The 20,435-nt window shown below is 43.3% G+C and overlaps 1 protein-coding gene across 1 annotated transcript in view; it reads right to left on the minus strand.

The window, feature by feature from the left end:
* The window catches only part of l1cama (L1 cell adhesion molecule, paralog a), a 41,122-nt gene extending 30,562 nt beyond the window's left edge, over positions 1 to 10,560 (minus strand). The window contains 1 exon segment of the mRNA XM_028582140.1: positions 10,392 to 10,560. The gene's annotated coding sequence lies outside the window, so the exon portion shown is untranslated.
* Positions 10,561 to 20,435: the final 9,875 nt, after the last annotated feature.

Below are 20,435 nucleotides of genomic sequence, written 5' to 3' on the forward strand. Positions count from 1 at the left end.
ATCAGCAAACCATTTCTGCTCTGTAACTAAATCCAATCATTACCAATGGAGTCCGTGGCGGAGATCTATTTGAGGCGGAGCGGCTTGTGATTTCCAACAGAGGAGGGCCAAGCGCCATCAAAGGCTGCAGTGTTATCTGAGGCGCACAGACCCGTCTCTGCAGCAGAACCCTGTCTCTACAAATCCCTCTCCCCACGTCTCTACACAGCTCCAGCCCCTCAACATACCAGTGTGTAGTGGTGCAAAGAGATCAAGGACGTGACATTTTCCGGAACGTGCAGCAATTTTCAGCAAGGCGCAATATAAAAGAAAGTAAACAGACAACCTGTTCCATCCCGCCTGTGTTTGCATCAGTGTGTGTATGTACGTGCGTGTCATCTCCTGTCAGACAGTTAAAGGGAGTGACAAGTATATTTGGCTTTATATTATCTATTCAAGGAGGCACACAGAGTGAATAAGCAAAACCAAAAAAAAGTGAGGAAGCAGTTTCATCTCATCTCTATTTATATTGTTTTGCAGAGCTTCACTGCGCCTCTCTTGCCTCACTCCCCTCCTCCTGCATCCTCTTTTTTTCCCCCCTATTCTTCCTCCTGGGGTTTTTCCCCATACACTGACGCCCCAGCTGTGGCCACAACTCCACCACACTCTATCATCTCTCTTTCCCTCCTGTTTTGCTTCGGTTATGAGAGATGACAGAAGGGATTCGGCCCCAATTCCAACAAGAGAGAGGAAAACAGGTAGAAACAGAGAGAGTGGCCACGGGGATGCAGAGGAAGCTGTGGTGACCTTTCCCTGCGGCTAAACAACCAGTTGATGAGCTTTTCATAGAGAGTTAGGCCAACAAGGTCTGACAATCCACAATACTCTAGACACACACAAAACAAAGATGCTCACGGCCAGCTGTTGATACTCTTGTGTATTACTCCCACAGTCAAATATATGAGCAACATATATACACCTTCTTATGGAGAAAATAGACCAGTGGCAATATTCTGGTACATTAAATCCCCTGCTATAGTGGCAGATATCTAAATCATCTGCATCCCATGATAGCATGGCTTAAAACATGCTGATCGTGCTGATTCTTATATAGGACACCCACACAGCATGTCAGCATATCCTGCCAGCTAGCACTAGCCAAGCAAACACAGCTTTTGCATGACAACATTTCTCAAACACCTCAGAGTCTTTTTCGTTTATTCAAACTGAAAGGAAAAACTAGATTTTCTGACACTTGTGGAGGCAGACGGCCCTGCAGGCAGGCCGAGGGGCCCGGAACACAGGGAACAGTGTGTATTACGGCCGCCCAGCTTGTAACAGCCCTGTCACTAACATTTACTTTGGATTGTTTGTCCCCCTCTGAACACGGGCTGGTCAAAGCACTGTTCACTACATAGTCAGAAACAAAACCCAGACTGACTGGACTACTGGATGGAGGAGAGACAGAAGAGAAATAGAAAGACAGAAAGGGATGGGGGGAGCAAAGAAGAGAAAAAGTAACGAGGACATATAAAGATGGATGATACAGTATATGGCACCCTTTGAGAATGAAATTGTCTCAGCTGAACACATGCTGATTTTTTTCCTGTCAGTTAAGTCTGTAGGCAGTTTTAATATTTGTGTTTTGGGTAGTGTTCCTTGTTTAATACGTGTCACAGAGGCACTCTGCACACAGCCTGAGAAGATGCGTGTGTGTGTGTGTGTGTGTGTGTGTGTGTGTGTGTGTGTGTGTGTGTGTGTGTGTGTGTGTGTGTGTGTGTGCGTGTGTTTGTGTGTCTGTATCTTCCTCTGCACACGCTGACATTTTAATCGCTACAGGATCTCTGTCCTTTACCCTCCCATCTCTCTGCTCCCAGTATCTTCTCCTCTTAATCTTCCCCACATTGTCCTCCCATCTTATCCTCCATACTCTCATACTTCCTGCTCGTCGCCCTAAGCAGGATCCCACTTTAATAATGGTGCAATCAACATTATTAAGAGGTTACTGAAAATAAATGTCCTTTCTTTCTCTCCCATTACTCTACCTTCTCTCCTGCTTCCCCTGCCCCACCCAACTGTGTAAGGCCTGGAGGATGAGGTCTTTGCTTATGTGTATAATTACCTCGTTAAGCTTGTTAACAATGTCCGGGCCCCCTGTCTATTCTCTCCTGTTTCTGTTTTTATCTTCACATGGTTTGTTTTCTGCTCTTCGTCTGCTCTCTCTTCATCTCCCTCATTCCCCCGTTGTGACATCTGCGCCCTTGAATAAATCTATTCTTTCCTCTTGTTGCTCCTGTGTTTTCTCTTGGGGATTGCGCGTTTTATCTTTTCCTCATATTACCAAGAAGCCTCAGCCCATGTCACCTTATCATTTCCTGCTAAGTCAGTCCTCTCTTCAGCACAGATTTCAACAAATGATTTACAAAAATTGCTACATAAAATGTTTGGCCACAAAAACACACTTGCTCAATTCTTCCTGCTCTGCAACAGAGCATGATGGCCGATGATGTCTCATTATTGCAGCTCGGGCACTGTGTGAGGCTCTCTGTAGCGCCATGCCCAATTACCCCTGATCAATTCAGGGAGCAAACTCAAACAACTCGAACACCAACCTAATTTATAAGTCTGCATTTAGAAGAGGCTAACAAAGACAGATTTACAGATTCCTGCGATAGTGCGTGGAGTGTGTAGCAGGTTAGCATGGCCTGATTTATTCTGGCTATGAGCAGATAAGAAGGGATGACGAGAGGGATGTAGGTCATAAATGGTAAAGAAAACAGCAGAATAGATTATATAAACCCTTACTTCACTGTGTATAGTTTCCCTGTCGTGCAAATAATTTGCAACTTTGCCAAATAAATATAATAAGATGGGGAGGCATCACAAAATATACTAAGCAGAAGGGGGTTAAGAAGCAACATGTTACTCATGAAAACAAACTTAAAGAGCATACTACTCTACCCCATCTGCCTCCACTTTTGTCTCTGGCATTTCTTTACTCCTTGACATTTCCTTCTCTGTACATGGATCTCTCTCCTGCTGCTCATAATCAATTCCCCTTCTCTGTAGCTCTTTTCTTACAACCCTCCCTCTTTGTCTCCATGCCTCTTGTCTGACATTACCCTGTTTTAACCTTGCATGCCCCTCATCTGCTCCGCTCCAGCCAGCGCCTGAACGCATGTGGTGGGTGTAGTGTGTAATAGGATGGCACAGTAGGTGAGATTAAATTAGGCCAGTGTATAGGGATTATAACCCACTCAAAACCTGATCCCCCTCCCACTCTCTGTAATCCAACCCTAATGAATATATCATGGCTGACACAGCAGATAAAGGGCCTGCAAGAAACTACAGTCACAACATCATCAAGACATGCAGAGGAGACAAATACAAACAGCCTGTTTACTTCACATCACCTGCAGTACTTGAGGCCACTGTGTCTGTTTGTGTGTGAATGGATGCTCGTGTTTCACGCCCCATCTATTTCGGTTATGGTTCATTCAAATGAAGTGTAGGTATAGAGCAGGGAAGAGACAACTGAAACAAAATCAATATACTTAAACGTAAACGCTCCAAATAAATAAGCCTTTAGATGCATTCAGAACACTATTAAACCACACTGTGTTCCACAGTGAGACAATGATGTGTGCCACTCAATCAATGTCAAGCAGTCAGATTCAATTCAGCACTCTCACTAATGCCTCAAAAAACACAATTGTTGTAAGTTTGCTCTTCTGACTGCTCCTCTCTTGGCTGCAACATACAAAACATTGCTTCCTATGTTATCAGTGCAATTTAAAGACTTCATTAATCTTCAACTGAAGCACAAAGTTCCCAGACTGAAGGGGACATCCTCTTGATCAGTAAACTCTTGGGTGTGCTTCTGTGCAAATGGCTGTATATGCTCCGGCATAAGCCTCAATGTTGCAATCTAGTCCAGGCTTTTAGAGGGCAAACATGTTAACTACTTGACTGTGATAGTGCCTCAGTGCCAGAATGTAAATGTCTTTCAGGAGAACTTCCTCAACTTTGGTGAAACTGTGACTTGCGGCCTCCACGCAAAACTAAGGACTTTCAAATACTACCTGTGCAAAAGATGCACTTAAGTATGAATGGTGGCTAAACACTGCTATTCCATTGACGGTTTATTGACTTTTAGAATAAACCATTTTGCTAAGCTTAAGTATTGGCAAAGGTAAAAATTGGGCTGGAATGAAAGTCATGCCAAGCACATTAAGAAACATTTTTGAGGGGAAACAGGTCTTAGATCACAGGTTTAGAAAAAAATACAACAGTATTGAGAAAAAAAAAAAAAAAAAAAAGCTTAGTATGATGTAACTTAGAGCAAAGCGACAGTGCTGAAGTATCCTATAGCTTTGAGATACATCGTGCCCCCAAGTTTCATTAAAAATGCAGCTGGCCTCTCAGTAACAAATCAATAAATTAGTAAACCAATGCTGTCATGTCCCCTTAATAAACAGCCTGAGCAATGTAATCAAAACCAGACTTGTACAATGACAATTCCCAAATAACACATATATAACAAATACTCTTATTATCTTAGTTATAATGATATATACTATATTGGAATTTGCAAAAGAATCTGAAGACAGCATAATGGAGGTTAGCTTAATTAAGCTACTTTTAACCTGACTCCATCTGTAATCCTACCGCATTATTATAAATCCCACTGCTTTTGTTGTCAAGACATGCCCTGCATAGCGCGACGACTGGCCCAAACAACTCGTCAAAAAGCACTTTCATTTAGCATTAAGCTAACTGCCTATTTGGTTCATAGCTGGCTAGTTCAGGCTAAGCTAAATCCTCATGTAACATTAACAAATAATATAACTTTACAGTTAGCGTTATATAATGACATCATTTAGTGTATTCTTGCTCTAGCATTTGCGGCGCTCCTGGCCCGTCATTCAAATTCTTTTTAAGTGGAAGGACACCTGTTGGGTCAAGGATGTAACGGCACACTTAAAACAAGAGCTGGGGTACTGCAGCCAAGGCTCTAGAGTGTAGCAGCCTTTCCTGCATTATTTTAACAAATTCCCCTGTGCCATATTTTTTGCTTCTCTTTGTATCTCTTTTGTGCTTTGGTCTATCTGTTCACTTTATATGCAAAGTCAAATAAAACAGTTAAAAAATAAAATAAAGTACAATAGATCATATGTACAATTATGTTAGGTTTACCAGCTTTAGTTGTTAGAAATGTGGATTGGGGGTACTTTTTATCTAACTGTAAAATATCAGTATACAATACAACTGGAGGCTGTTTGTACTACTACTAATACTCCTACTAATTTATACTAATAATATTGATAACAAAATCAATAATTATAATATATTTTGTTTCCATTTTTGATTAAACTAGTGTCTACTTTAGTTTCTGATCAAATCTTTACGGACTCTAAGATAAGTTATACATCATTACAGGGATTTTGATGAGGCAGAAGAAGATGAGCATTAGCTAAAAGCTTCTGTAATAAATTAAATGACGAAGAGCTTTATAATGGAAAGAATGAGAGGCAAAATAAAAGCATTATTAATATTCTGTGATGCAAAAAACCCCAGAAGCCATTAAACTTAGACAGTATCTCAGCAATGTGTGCATCAGACACTTGACATTATCTTTCACAAATGAAATGCAATAATCCAACACTGGTATTTAATGTATAGTTAATTTATTCATGAGGTCATCTCTTTCTGGCCACTGTTAATGGTGAGTCATGCACGCACACAAGGACGCAGTTGGGAAAAACACACTGGACAGAGGGTCAGGGACAGAGGCAATTTAGTGCAATTATAGTCACTGATGTGAACACCAAAGCCTTTCTGATAGAGCTAACTGTTGTCCAGATGGAATGACGCTAAGGGGAATTCTCTGTTTCACTGAGACAAAGACATCATTTTGTCAGAGAAAAAAGGACAGCATCAAGATGGCAAAGAGAAGGTCAGACATGGAGCTTCATATCTCCCCTAATTCATATTCAGTCTAATGTGTAGATTTATTGCTGCTGCTTTCCAGTCTGGATCTTTATTTTAAACTGTGGACTAAAGGATTTATAATTCACAGAATTAGACATTTATCTGCAACATAATAATGAAATAAAGTGATAGAGAATGCAGGAGCTTTTTTTATGCCCTCATTTTGAGATATTTTCTACAATATCTACCACCTCCAATTTCATTATTGGTTTGGCAGTAATTAATTTCTCTCCTGGTTTCAAGTAATATCCACTATGGGGTTCCAGTTTTGTAATTTTAACCGCCAATATATTTGTCACCCAGGGGAATTCTACAATTTCTCCACTTTCTTACCATCACTCTGAAAGCTGTAATAAGGTAATTCACTCTGCCAAATTAAATTCATTTCCATAAATGACGCCTCTATTTGTGCCTTAGTCTTCCTCACAGGTTCAATTGTATAATAGGGTTGGATTTATGAGTCTTTGTCTGAGAGCCTCTTTCTGGGAAGGCTATCAGGAGCCTCAGTCATTATTTTGATTAAGACCCTGATGTGGGCTTTTCTGTCCACCTCTGCGTGAATACGGATATGACGAGTGAAACTAAAGAAGTGCATGGCGGGAAGAGTAGGGGAAAGAATAGCGACACAGAGGCAGTAAAAGGAAAAATGGATTACCTGGGTTGAAAGGTTGGCTCTAGCTGTCTAAGGAGAGAGAACAGGACTCCTAAATGATGACTGGAACAAGGTGGTTCAGAGAAATTGCCATGACAGTCTTCTTCCACTTTGTCTTATCTTCCATAACAGCCTTTTCACCATGTTTGTACCATCCTGCTGCCTTTTAAATCAATCCTTTCCATCTTTAGGTTTTCCTCCCTGCCTGCCTCATTTTACCTGTGCAAATTTTATTGTCCCCTTTTTTCCTGGCCTCCTTCCCTCCTCCTCAATTCTCTATAATCATTTACCCGTGACTGGCCTGTCAATCCATCTGACCCTTAGCTCCCTAAATCACCACAATGTATTCTCTAGCAAACCCTGACAGCATGTCTACACAATCCCCCATTTGACACCCAGTGGGCTGACTCCCATTTGCACAGTCTAAATCCAACAGCCTCAAAGCTGCAACCAGAAAGGGTGGGGTAGGGGACTGCCTCTCCATCTTGAAGGTGCACATGCAACTGCGCATGAGCACACACATGCACGGCATCAAAAAAGGTGCACGCAGGCTGGAAGATAACTCAAGGGAGTTCACTCAGAAGCCTTTGAATCTGTGTTTGTGAGTTTGTAACTTTACAACAGCTATTCTCAAAGGAGGATAAAAAAGAAACCAGAGATGAAACGGTTATTGTTGACACTCTAAGAGATAGTCTCTCTCTTAACCCTTACTTTACCCCGTCGCTGCTTTAATGAATGAATCCCCAGAAAGTGGCGGGTGTGCTCTTTGATCAGTAGCAGACGTTTAAGTAATCAGGCCAGAGAGGCAACATTAGAGAATCTTTGGCGCACTGCAACAGGATCTCTGCAGCGTGTATTTGCAGAGCGTTTGTTTGAGTGTGTTGCAAAAATTATGCCTGTACAGATGTGTTTGTGTGTGTGTGTGTGTGTGTGTGTGTGTGTGTGTGTGTGTGTGTGTGTGTGTGTGTGTGTGTGTGTGTGTGTGTGTGTTGATATAACTGTGTTTGGTGAGCAGGATGACTGGCAAAGGGGCCCTGAGGCAATAACAGGTGGCTTAGGAGCAAAGGGCCAGCGCAGCACTGCTCTTCCCCAGAGTTGCTCCTACCTGGCAGATTGAGAGCAGATCTCCTCCTACACAACACCAGTTCTCCACTTCATCTGTAGGACTAAAGGCATTTGGAAACTGGCCAGCCTCTGACATTATCATCTCATAAAAATGAATAGATGAAAAGCATAAATATCTGACCATATATAGCCAGGCTTTTCTCTCATAATCTTCGTCAACCATAATCAGAATTCTCCTCCTAATCTTTTTGCATTTCATTTCTATGGTTCTTTCTTTTGCTACAGCCCATCCTCCCATGTGACCTTCACCTCTTCTATACCCTACTTTATCTCTCCTTCTGTATCTCTCTACTCTCTTCAATACCTATAGCAGTGAACATGCATTAAAAGATGCAAAGTGCTTTGCATTTCAAAAGGAAGTCCACCTTCTTCTCCTTCTCCTTTATCTTTTTTATGTTGCTTACACCATCCTCCCCTGCCATTTCTCTCTCTTTTCCTTGCAGATCCCTGTCCTTCTCTCCTCACATAAATCCCTGTTTCCATCCATCTCTTTGATGGAACAGCTCAATTAACCAGACCATGTCCGAGGGGAGATTACATTCTGCACCATACTGTAGGTAGGGTAATCATACACTCCAAGTCTAGCCAGCTATTGTGACAACAACATCCCTGCTACAGTAGCAGCTCCCAACACTGTCTAGAGATCCAGCAGCCACTGCCATACAAACCCCACTGCATTAAATAGTATGATAATGTGACCAGCAGTGGGTCTCTGGGGCATCGTTGCCACGGAGAGGATGCACATGCACACACACGCAGACACACAGATACATACACATACTCATTCACTCCAACACGCCCTTTTCAGCAGCAGCTGTATCTTGATCTATTGTGTGAATGTGTGCAGTGCAGTATGTTTATGGATGTTGTACAGATGGTAACAAGTCAATGTCAGGCACAGAGCCTTCCCTCCTTTCCAGTCCCTTAACTGGGTTCATCTGGGACAAGCTCTAGGCTACTGAGGGAGGGAGGAAGGGAGGGTGAGAGGGAGGGAGGAAGGGAGGGAGGAGGTTCACTAGCACACACTTGCACTCACATGATATGAGCAGGCATACTTAGATTTATTTGTGCATCTGGTCATATTTTTAGGATAGGAGTGCATGTTATGAGCAGATGCACAAAGATATACTTACCCACAAAACACAGACATGCATGCAAAAACCTAGAAATGAAACAAGCTCACAGCCTTCAGCAGCTGCTTCTGGCAATAGTTTTCTACACCATTAACACAACTGGTGAAACATTGTCTATTGTGTGCCATTGGGTAGAACAGATGTGTAGCAAGTCGCAGAGGGTGACAGCAGGCAGCTGTTTGGCATACAGCCAGGTGAGTGCCTCCTTTTCATTGGCACACCTCCACATAGTCTGCTGCGAGCCCTGCCCCACCCTTATTTTCACTTCCACTGATATCTCCTTCTGTATAAATATCTCTTTCACTCTCCTGTTGATATCTGAATCTCTTTTTTTCTTTTCTGCTTCCAGTTCTTTTTTTAAGATTCCTTGTCTTTCTTTTCCTCCAAGGTCTGTAGTTTCAGGTTAGCCAGCCCTGGCAAAAAAGCCTTACTGCAGCTGCAGAAGATAAGACTGGTAGACTAGAAAATTGTTGTAGTCTACTCCGCTGTGCTGTACACCATCCAGCGGAGTTTCATCCACATCAATGAAAATCGTAGCAGCACATTGCAATCATGGGCAGTACTTAACATTAAGCCACTCAGCTATTAGCTGGGGGAGGGGAATGTGGTGAGAAAACGAATATTCATATTAAAGTAGCAAGGCAGAATGAGAGGCAAAGCATATAATTTGCCTGAGAAATTATTATATATATTATTATATATATTATTATAAAATTAGCAATATATATATACATATATATAATGCAACAGATTTAAAGTGCAGTTCAATACACTGTAGTTATTAAAAAACAAACTAAAGATCACATTTTTCTTTAGTAATCCAAATGACATTGTTTTCTATAAATACAAATACAAACTTTAGACATAAAATAATAACACATTGTAAAATGATCTGTAATCAGGCCAATTAAGTGTTCAGTCAGGCGGATTAAATGGCACACACCACTGCTGTATATTCAATATTAATGTCAGAGGAGATCCTGTTGCATGCAATGCACTGAATGTTCAAGCGCTCAGATAATACACAAAATCAAAAGAAAAAACCTTCCCTAAAAATATTCTGCACCAACAGGTTATCTGTGACACCTGGCTTCAATACTCAAAATGTCTTTTTACAGTTCAAAGTAATGCAGTGTTACAGTGTAGTATAATTCATTACAACACACAATCACTGATATAAAGATGTGTTTTGAAATTCATCTAATTATTATTTTTCAAACTAAGTGTGTTGAAATAGCTGTAATTTCATAGTTTTCCTAAACGTCAACACAACTGATGGGAATAGGACAAATTCTCAAAAGAGGAGACATTTAAAAAAAATAAGAGCTTTTAAAGTGATTTACATGAACCAGACTGTCATCTTTTTCAGTCAGTGGTAGATGAGGAAAAGGTGCGATTTCATAACAAGCCACCTCCACCTAACAGCCTAATGAATCGGTTCAGCAGCTCTCTCCCGCTCTCATTCTGTTTAATGACAAACTGTTTGTCTCATCATAAAAATATCCTCTTACCTTCTCAGAGATGTTCCTTCCCTCTGGCAACTCCTTGCGTCTGTTTTTCCCCTCTTTTCCTTATCTACTTGTGCCTTTTCTTCCTCTTCTCTATGAAATTGATTGTGCCACTCTCCTCTCTTCTGATGCTGCAGTGATAGAAAAACACACCCTCATACGGCCGCTCTCTCTCCCTCCCTCACTCTCATTGGCTGCCTGTTAGAGGTGACATCACCCTTCTTTGCCTGCCTCCATCCCTCCTTCTCTGTTCCCTCCCTCACTCTCTCGTCACCTCACTCTGTCTATTCTGACCATTCCTTTATTGTACCCCCCTCCCCTCCTCTTTTCTGTCCTCTATCTATTCCCTCTGTCCTCTTCTTCCTCCCTGTAAACAGTCTGAATTAGTACTGTAGGTCCAGCTGCTCTTAGAATTTTTGCTCTTATATTCAGCCATGCAGTGTCAAGCATAACAATACATACTGTACATCTGCATAGAGCACATAGCCTATGGCCATCCAGCACTTAATCTCCTTTCCCCTCATGCACCAATCCTGGAGCTAACAGAAAAGGTGAAATAATGACCGTAGGAGGTTTTGTGTTGGTAATCGCTATGCTCCACCGGGCTCAACTTCCATAAGCTCTTTTAATTCATTCTGCCACTAAGACATTGACTGGGCTTCAGATCATTATAATGTAATCAAAGGCACGACTGGGATGAATGTTATGTAACGATGGTGAATAAAAATATGTCAGGAATTACTGCCGTCTCTTATCTGAGTCTGGAGGCTGGGTCGACGAGATGCATGATTTCAGGGTAATAAACGGCTGTGCAATCCTGGGGTTTGACTGGCTGTTGGGACAAGATAAATGTCATCAAGTGACTGTGATCCAGCATGCACGATGATAGAGATCTACAGAGGTTTTGGTTTACATGCTTGTACCTCTTTGCATCTTGATTACTGTGAATTTATGTGCCAGTCATTTGGCTTTATTTCCCCTCCAGCTCATATAAAATACAAAAGTAAATCTTCTTCTACTTGCTTTTAAAGCAATGCATGGACGGGCACCAGTTTATATTTTAAATCTCTCTATTCAACCTCCAAAACCCTTTAGATCGTATAACAATTACTCTTTTCAATTCCACGCTCTGAGTTAAAATCATCTTTTCCCACTGCTGCCTGCAGACTGTTGAACAGTTTACCTCCTTCTGTTATGAGGACTTTGACATATATTCCAAATAGTGTCTTAAGATTACTCTTTTTTATTTGTCTTTACTTAGACCATGCACAAAAACATTCATATAAAGCAAATAAATGACATTTGTACCATATTTAACTACTAAGTAGTGAGTTGATACAAACACTACAAACACAATAAATACTAACTGTAGTGTTTTTCAGTTTACACAGGTGCTGTTGTGACTACATGAATGCTTTTCTTCTGTCTTTCTGTTCACATGTTTTTTGTTATTTTATTAGCTACACTAGCGCCGTGGCTCTCTGGATGGCAATGTCAGCCTGTCAGGATCCATTAAATTTGGTGATAAATCCAACTGACTTTGATGACCCCCTGACTTTTCCTATAGTGCCACCGCGAGGTTGACACTTGCCCTCAGGATCAATTAACTTTGGTGAGCCTTTGATTTTTCTTCTAGCACCGTCATCAGGTCATCATTTTAGTTTTCCGATACTTTGGTTATTGACCAAAATACCTGCAAAACTAATGACGCTCCCACCCAACTCAGCTGTACTTTGTGTTTAGTGCTAATTAGCTAATGTTAGCATGCTAACAAAGCAACAGTAAGATGGTGAAAAAGGTGAACATTATACCTGCTAATCATCAGCATGTTAGTGTAGGAGAATGACTTGTTGACATTCAGACATTGAACCTCTAGGTGTTGCATCACCTTTGTTATTATGAATGTATGTATGTAATTTATGTAATTTAAAATTGTATATGTGTAAAGGTTTGTGTAAACTTGCAAGATTTAGATTATCATCAAAAAACAACATATTCTCCATTGGAAAAAGGTCTTAAACCTAAGAGTATTTTTTTATACAGGCTACAAAAGTATTATTATAGTTTAAAACTTATTGAGGTTATTTCTCCTAAGGAAAGGAAGGAACTGATTGCATAATTCTGGAATGTTCAGCTGGGTTCTGAAAACAGGATGTGCACAGGTCTGATAAGAGGAGAGAAAGTTCACTACAGTCCACAAGAGGAGAGTGGCCGGATGAGATCAGATGTCGTACTGTACCTAATGTATAAAGTACTGCGTGCTATTAGAATGTCTTCAGTCATATTCTGCAGAGTAAACTCAGGAGCTTTTGTTTTAAATTAAGGTCCTTAATTATATCCCCATCTTGGTCTCCTTGAATAATTCATTAAGTAAGTCGTAGATAGAGAAATTCACAACATTAGCATTGTCATTACAAGCCGGGTGGCAGTGAAGGTCAGGAGCCTCGACGGACCAGACCCGGGCAGCAGTCGCTGGCTCTGGGGATGTGGAGCGTCACCTCTCTGTGGGGGAAGGAGCCGGAACTGGTGCGGGAGGTGGAGCGCTACCGGTTAGATCTGGTGGGGCTTACCTCTACGCATAGTCTCGGTTCTGGAACCATACTCCTGGATAGGGGTTGGACTCTTTTCTTCTCCGGAGTTGCCCAGGGTGTGAGGCGCCGGGCGGGTGTGGGGATACTCACAAGCCCCCGGCTGAGCGCCGCTACGTTGGAGTTTACCCCGGTGGACGAGAGGGTCGCCTCCCTACGCCTGCGGGTTGTGGGGGAAAACTCTGACTGTTGTTTGTGCATATGCACCAAACAGGAGTTCGGAGTATTCGGCCTTCTTGGAGACCTTGACTGGAGTCCTGTATGGGGCTCCAGTGGGGGACTCCATTGTTCTGCTGGGGGACTTCAACGCGCACGTGGGCAATGATGGAGACACATGGAGAGGCGTGATTGGGAGGAACGGCCTCCCTGATCTAAACCAGAGTGGTTGTTTGTTGTTGGACTTCTGTGCTAGTCATGGATTGTCTATAACAAACACCATGTTCGAACATAGGGATGCTCATAAGTGTACTTGGTACCAGAGCACCCTAGGCCAAAGGTCAATGATCGATTTTATAATCGTTTCATCTGATCTGAGGCCGTGTGTTTTGGACACTCGGGTGAAGAGAGGGGCGGAGCTGTCAACTGATCACCATCTGGTGGTGAGTTGGGTCAGGGGGTGGGGGAAGACTCTGGACAGACCTGGTAAGCCCAAACGGGTAGTGCGGGTAAATTGGGAACGTCTGGAGGAGGCCCCTGTCCGACAAACTTTCAACTCACACCTCCGGCGGAGCTTTTCGTGCATCCCTGTGGAGGCTGGGGGCATTGAACCCGAGTGGACAATGTTCAAAGTTTCCCTTGCTGAAGCTGCGGCGAGGAGCTGTGGTCTTAGGGTCTTAGGTGCCTCAAGGGGCGGTAACCCACGAACACCGTGGGGGACAACGGTGGTCAGGGAAGCCGTCCGACTGGAGAAGGAGTCTTTCTGGGATATGTTATCCCAGAGGACTCCGGAGGCAGTTGCAGGGTACCGAAGGGCCCGAAGGGCTGCAGCCTCTGCCGTGAAAGAGGCAAAGCAGCGGGTGCGGGAGAAGTTTGGAGTGGTTAGAATAGGGCGGTGGAAGGAGCACTTTGAGGAACTCCTGAATCCAACTAATACGCCCTCTATGTTAGAGGCAGAGCTGGAGGATGATGGGGGATCATTGTCAATTTCCCAGGCGGAGGTCACTGATGTAGTCAAACAACTCCACAGTGGCAAAGCCCCGGGGATTGATGAGATCCCAAGGCTCTGGGTGTGGAGGGGCTGTCCTGGTTGACACGCCTCTTCAACATTGTGTGGAAGTCTGGGACGGTGCCAAAGGAGTGGCAGACCGGGGTGGTGGTTCCCCTTTTTAAAAAGGGGGACCAGAGGGTGTGTGCCAATTACAGGGGTATCACACTTCTCAGCCTCCCTGGTAAAGTCTACTCCAAGGTGCTGGAAAGGAGGGTTCGGCCGATAGTCGAACCTCGGGTTGAGGAGGAACAATGCAGATTCCGTCCTGGTCGTGGAACAACGGACCAGATCTTTACTCTCGCAAGGATCCTGGAGGGAGCCTGGGAGTATGCCCAACCGGTCTACATGTGTTTTGTGGATCTGGAAAAGGCGTATGACCGGGTCCCCCGGGAGATACTGTGGGAGGTGCTACGGGAGTATGGGGTGAGGGGGTCTCTTCTCAGGGCCATCCAATCTCTGTACAACCAAAGCGAGAGCTGTGTCCGGGTTCTCTGCAGTAAGTCGGACTCGTTTCAGGTGAGGGTTGGCCTCCGCCAGGGCTGCGCTTTGTCACCAATCCTGTTTGTAACATTTATGGACAGGATATTGAGGCGTAGTCAGGGTGGAGAGGGGTTGCAGTTCGGTGGGCTGGGGATCTCATCACTGCTCTTTGCAGATGATGTGGTCCTGATGGCATCATCGGCCTGCAACCTTCAGCACTCACTGGATCGGTTCGCAGCCGAGTGTGAAGCGGTTGGGATGAGGATCAGCACCTCTAAATCTGAGGCCATGGTTCTCAGCAGGAAACCGATGGAGTGCCTACTCCAGGTAGGGAATGAGTCCTTACCCCAAGTGAATTAGTTCAAGTACCTTGGGGTTTTGTTCGCGAGTGAGGGGACAATGGAGCGGGAGATTGGTCGGAGAATCGGCGCAGCCGGTGCGGTATTGCATTCAATTTATCTCACCGTTGTGACGAAAAGAGAGCTGAGCCAGAAGGCAAAGCTCTCGATCTACCGGTCAGTTTTCGTTCCTACCCTCACCTATGGTCATGAAGGCTGGGTCATGACCGAAAGAACAACATCCAGGGTACAAGCGGCCGAAATGGGTTTCCTCAGGAGGGTGGCTGGCGTCTCCCTTAGAGATAGGGTGAGAAGCTCAGTCATCCGTGAGGAGCTCGGAGTAGAGCCGCTGCTCCTTCGCGTCGAAAGGAGCCAGTTGAGGTGGTTCGGGCATCTGGTAAGGATGCCCCCTGGGCGCCTCCCTAGGGAGGTGTTCCAGGCACGTCCAGCTGGGAGGAGGCCTTGGGGAAGACCCAAGACTAGGTGGAGGGATTATATCTCCAACCTGGCCTGGGAACGCCTCAGGATCCCCCAGTCGGAGCTGGTTAATGTTGCTCGGGAAAGGGAAGTTTGAGGTCCCCTGCTGGAGCTGCTCCCCCCGCGACCCGATACCGGACGAAGATGGATATTACAAGCATGTTAGCACCAAAAGCATGCTCTTGGGGGGATTGTTGGGTTTCTACAAATTGTAGAGTGTGATCTAGAAATACTCCAGCTGTTATGATTTGACACTCTATATAAAATGTAATTGAATGTTAGCATGTCGACAATAGAAGTCATCACCACTGTGCCTAAGTACAGCCTCTTGCAAGAATATATCAAATTATTTATTTTTATTTTAATCATCTTATTGAATTTTTTATGTCATTTTGTGTAGAGCACTTTGAACAATCTGATTTTCAAATTGTACTAGACTTCAGTTAAATTATACTCACTCTGTTTGAGATTTGGCAAAGCTGACCCCTCCAAGAAATACACAAACACTGAAATACAAATGAGTTTTGATCTGTGCCTGAAACAAGAGAAGAGAAAGAAAGAAAATGGTTGAGGCGAGAAATAAACCGACATAAGGACACACTCACTCTTAACTTGTTCCTAAAAATAAAGTACTTGCAACAATTCAGGTAATTGGGGCAGCACCATGTCCAGTCAGAAAACACTATTCCCACTGAGCTGCTGTAGTTTTCCTTTGTGCCTTTCCAACCCAAGAGTGCCAGCGTGCCCATCTGCCACTGGTGCCCGAGGATATGCCATGCCAAAAGCTTCCACGGGAGAAGACAGCATGGGAATAATGATTGATGACGCCAGTTTAGATAGGTGAGAACCTCGGCCATAATCCTCATGAGAGGCTGGATGGGTGAAGAAAGGCTGTGAGTTCAGGGTCAAAACCGTGGCTGGATGAATGCCACAAGACAAGAATTGGATATAAGATTGGAGAAGAACATGGGGTGGACATAACAAGCTGGAATCACATACAGTTGTTGGTGATTTTGTACACAATAAAGAAGTTAGTTCAAGTTTTGTAACATTTTAAAGCAAACCCTGAAGAGTCAGGAATGCAAAGAAAGGTGGTTTTTAATATAAGGAAGGCAGGGGAACTAGTTGATTAAGTGAGTAGAACTAGATTTTGAGCAAAAGACAAAAATCCATCTATCTCATGTTTTATTGTTATATGATGATTAAGGACAACACTTTTTGGTAAAAAAATTTGCTTATATGAATGCTTTTTGGAAGGAAACCTTTTTTGTGGCGGATTTGTTTGCAATGTTATGTAAGAAGCTATGTTCATGTCTGAAAAAGGTTTCATCACTGCAACAGTACTTTTTGGTGTATTGTGGGAACACACAACTAACTAACTAACTAAGGCAACATAACATAAAGGTGATTTTACCGTGCTATTACTGGATTGTACTTTATCTACAGGAAGTTATTAGGCCTAATGGTCAATGGGATGTGGAACCACTGTCTGAGTCATTTCACCTCCAAAGCCTCTGCTCAGACCAAGCAATTTAAACATGAACCAACACTGTAGTATTTATAAGGCAAGATGGAGGAAAATTAGCATCCAGCTTGTAGGATAACTCACTTAGACCAATCAATAGAGATAATGTCTCTCCTGTCTTTCGTCATAGCTAGAGTTTTGTGTTAAAGAGATACTCAAACAGGAGAGTAAACCCACCTCGCTGATCTCTGAATTCTCTGAGAGGAGACATTTACCCCAGCTGTCACTCCCTCATACAGTAGCTACTGGCCAGGCCTTCACTCAAAATCATTCATCTGTGAGAGACTTCTTCCTTGCCCTTGCAAAATCTCTTTGCTTATTTTCGTTCCTCCCGACTGGACTGTGGGTGAGTCAGCTGGCAGACTGGCGGGAGAGATGGAATGAAATATGAGGAGGAAGACGGGAGTGTAGAGTGAGAGAGAGAGGGAGAAAGGGAGAAGGGAAGGATATGAATGAACAACTTAAAAGTCCAGAGCTGCAGGAAAAACAGTTGCTCTCAGCAAAAGACAAAGAGACAGATAGAGCGACAGACAGAGAGAGAGAAAGAAAGAGAGAGAGAGAGAAAGTCCATCAGCTTAAAAAGCAAGGAGGCAATTTAGTAAATGGCTGCGGTATGGGTGGGGAGGTTCAGAGAGAGGGAGGGAAAGAAGTACTGAGATGGAGAGAGCACAACATATTGAAGCAGAAAGGGACAAGGATACTGTGTCATAGAGAAAGGCCTGGTGGAAACATAAATATGTACAGACAGGTGTTAAAAAAGCTAAAAAAAACTGGCATTATTGTCAAGTCTTCAAGGGCTCATTGGATCAAGGGCTCATTGGATCTCTGGAAAAAGAAATATTAGCTAAAAGCCTAATTAGCATAATCTGCCTTTATGGACATGAGGTTAAGGTTAAAAAGCGGTGTAAAAGAGACATTATTATAATGTAACAGTAAAGAAATGGGAATTTTAAGCAGATGGAAAACACAAAAGAAAGCTTATTGGACACAGTTGGCTAAATAAAAAAAACATCAATTTATTGAGATAAACATCAAATATGCTTTGCTACAAACAGAAATTGCAAGAGCTACTTGGATATGGTGTCTTTGTGATGGTATTCCACGGTAAGAAGGTGGGCGGAGCATCCACATTGTTGAGAACCCCTCTGCATCGTCAGCAGGTATCTCGGGTTCACTAGCGTTTCGCCCCTTAACCTGTGCGCTTCACCTGAGTGGGGCAGCAAAGAGCATTTAGCCTTCGCCTGCAGAGGGGTTCCAGCTGTGGGCTCTCTTCAGCCACAACCATCTTGAGCTAGTCTCGGCAGCCACAGTTATCTCCCTGGTGGCTTTCTTCAGATGTTTTGGATCCAGGCCAACCTTCTGTAGGAAATAGCGCAAAGATGTTGCTGGGAAACCCCGACAGCCGACTTCGATAGGAAACATGGTTGCATGCCATCCTTTGATAAGAGCCTCATCGATCAAGTCCTGGTACTTAGCCTTCTTGATTTGGTGTGAGATAGCTAGCCTGTCCTCCCATGGCACCGTAAGTTCAGCTACTAAGATGGTCTTGGTGATCATGGAAATCAGGACCATGTCCGGACGGAGTGAGGTCGCTGCGATGTCTTGTGGGAAGACAAGCCTACTTCCCAGGTCCACTTGCATCTCCCCGTCAAAAGCACGCTGTAGAATGGATGGCGAGTGCTTGGCAGTTGCCTTTACCGTGGAAGTATGGTTACCTTCACGCTGGAAGTTGATGAATTTTGGAGACGGTGGTGCCAGATTGTTGTTGGCTTTGACCCTCTGCAGATCCACCCATTTGGCGTTTTCTGCCAGGACCTTAATGTGTCTCCACCTGTATCGACCATCTCCCTCCCTCCCTCACTGCTCCTGCATGATAGATCTTTTTCCTTGCCCCAGATGTTTAAATTATCTGGGGTTGGCAAGAGGTCAGCCACAGCACATAGTAAGAAAGTCAGCTTGCCTTGGTCGGTTTCCCAGAGTTCCTTCCAGGACAGTGATCACTCGAGTGCCTGATCCCACTGCATCCATTGCCCTTGAGAGGCCAGCCCTACCGCTTTCTTCTTCTGCCTCTCGGACCCTCTGCACCACAAGCTCTCTCTTTCCTTTGGTGTTGGCCTTGCTCCACCTCTTGGTGTTGTAATGTCCAAGTCCCAGGCGGCCTTGGCAGACCACTCCGACAATCTCCTGGTGTTTCCAGTGTGCTTCAGCTTCCGACACCGCTTCTTGGGGCTTCCACTTTCTGCCGCACCTGATGGACTTGCTAGCGTGCTGGGCTTTCCCGTCCTTTGACAAGAGCAGCGTGCTGACTGCTCTTGCCTTGGTAGCCTTGAATTCTTCAGCTACTGATGAAACAGGCAAGCGGAGCTTGGAGGTCTTACTGTACAGGTTCACTGAGCTGAAGGAAGGGGGAACGCCCAGCCATTTACGCACAAACTTACTGCACATCCATACAAGAGATATACCATCAAACAAACACACAAAGCACAACAAAAATGGAGAAAGATAAATAGACATGACCTTTAAGTCAGTCCACCTCTCTCTTCAATATTCCGCCCAACATGTTTTTAAATAAAAAATCCAACCCATTTATAGGACTGCTATAGATTATCAAGACCCACTCTCCAAACACCTGTTTTACTTTAGAGTTTTGACCAATTAAATTAAGACCAGCTTTATTATTCAACTGTCTAGAGGCTGTAAGTACAACAACTTTAAGGTTGAGTTTCCTTTAGAAGGAAACTGTTAACAGCTAAATGAGGGCTTTAATATGAGCGCTTTTCTGGGCTTGTGCAGAAACAATCAGTTCATTAATTGATTGATTGATCAACTGAAAATCAAAACATTTTAATAAGTGTTTTTTGTTTTGTTTATTAAGAATAAAATACAAAAACATTCGCAGGTTCCTGCTTCTCAAATGTGAGGATTTACTGTTTTATATCGTAGACTTTTTTCACAGAGTGACATAATTTATTTTATTATCCACACCTCTACATGCTGGCCCACTATCACGGCTTACTGGGACACTTGAATAGAATAGATCCACCATTATGTATTAGTATTAACACTTGTGCTTCAAAATGTTGGCTCTGAGAACTTGTGATGGACATTTTCACTATTTTTTAAAAGATAAAAAAAAAAATTGAAAATTTATATAAAATAAAGGTAATCAATATTGCAAAATAACCTTTTGTTGCATCTCAAGTCTAGTTTGCAGGGGATGCAGGATTAAAATAAAGTATAAGACAGCAAAAACATGAAACAGTGAGTGTTGAGGAAGTGCTTGGAGCCACAGAGTGACAGGAAAAGATAAAAAAAAAATAAGATAACACTGAGCCAACAGTACAGGGGGAGAGAAAAAAAAGTGTTAATGTGACAATTTTACAAAGATAAAGAGAGAGGCGACAGGCAAGAGATAGAAGAGATAGGAATAAG

This window comes from Perca flavescens, chromosome 7, assembly GCF_004354835.1.
Source record: "Perca flavescens isolate YP-PL-M2 chromosome 7, PFLA_1.0, whole genome shotgun sequence".
NCBI lineage: Eukaryota > Metazoa > Chordata > Actinopteri > Perciformes > Percidae > Perca > Perca flavescens.